This window comes from Suricata suricatta, unplaced genomic scaffold (assembly GCF_006229205.1).
Source record: "Suricata suricatta isolate VVHF042 unplaced genomic scaffold, meerkat_22Aug2017_6uvM2_HiC HiC_scaffold_6182, whole genome shotgun sequence".
NCBI lineage: Eukaryota > Metazoa > Chordata > Mammalia > Carnivora > Herpestidae > Suricata > Suricata suricatta.
This window is the reverse complement of record NW_021911344.1, coordinates 1-1,240: the sequence shown is the minus strand read 5'-3', so window position 1 is coordinate 1,240 and position 1,240 is coordinate 1. Positions and strand designations below refer to the sequence as shown.

The window sequence follows — 1,240 nt, the reverse complement described above, 5'->3', positions numbered from 1 at the left end:
TTGCCCTTGCGGAGCAGGCGGTGCACGCGGCCTACGGGAAACTGCAGCCCGGCCCGAGAAGACCTAGTCTTGGCCTTGGCGCAAGCCTTGCCGCCCTGCTTCCAGCATCCGGACATCATGGTAACAAATGCACTTAATGTACGTAGTGAAAGAAATATGAGGCCAGCTCTTTTTATAAGCCTTGTTGGGAGGAAAACTCAGACTTTACATTGGTTAAGGTTGCGGCTTTGTTTTATCCAATGAGAATGCAACTTCGCATCTCTCGCACTGTGATTGGACAGAACTAACTACTGACGTCGTAAGGAATAGGCACCAATCAGAACTAGGGCTGTAACTTACACCTTATTTTCATAAAGGCTTCTATAGAAAGAGGACACGTTGCACTTTACTCATTCTATTTTTTTTATTTTTCTGCACCACGTCTGGTGTTCTGGCAGCCATGCCTGAGCCGGCCAAGGTCGCTCCAGCACCAAAGAAGGGCTCCAAGAAGGCGGTGACCAAGGCGCAGAAGGACTGCAAGAAGCGCAAGCGCAGCCGCTAGGAGAACTACTCGGTGTCTGTGTACAGGTGCTGAAGCAGGTGCACCCCGACACCGGCATCTGGTCCAAGGCCATGGGCATCAGGAACTCGTTCGTCAACGACATCTTGGAGCACATCGCGGGCGAGGTGTCGCGCCTGGTGCATTACAAGAAGCGCTCGACCATCACGTCGCGGGAGATCCAGAGGGAAGTCCGCCTGCTGCTGCCCCGCGAGCTGGCCAAGCACGCCGTGTCCTGGGGAACCGAGGCCGTCACCAAGTACACCAGCTCCAAGTGAGTGTGCTGGGAGGCACGATCCAACCCAAAGGCTCTTTTCAGAGCCACTTAAGTTTTTGCCCAGGAAGAGCTGGTGCACTTTGCTTATCATTAGAGAAGTGGGTACTCCATGTAGGTGACGGCGTCCCGAACAACGTTCTCCTCGAACCCCTTGAGGACCCCCCGAGTCTCCTCAAAAATGAGGCGGGAGATGGCGCTTGGCGTCACGCGCGCTGGGCAGACCCCTGGTGGCGGGCTTGCTGACGCCCTGGATGTGGTTTGTGCAGCATGGTGGCACTCAGCATCCCCCTTCCCAGTGCCTCCTCACCTTTGGCGTGTCTAGATCTGTCTGACGTTGCCCGGATAGACGGAAACCTTAAGGACCAAAGTAAAAAACCAGAGCACTGAAGGTGAGAGGTGGGGCGGCGTGGGGCGGCGCCCGCCTT

The 1,240-nt window shown here is 55.6% G+C and overlaps 1 pseudogene; it reads left to right on the top strand.

The window, feature by feature from the left end:
- The first annotated feature begins 432 nt into the window (after positions 1-432).
- On the top strand, positions 433-816 carry LOC115285268 (annotated as a pseudogene).
- The last annotated feature ends 424 nt before the right edge of the window (positions 817-1,240 follow it).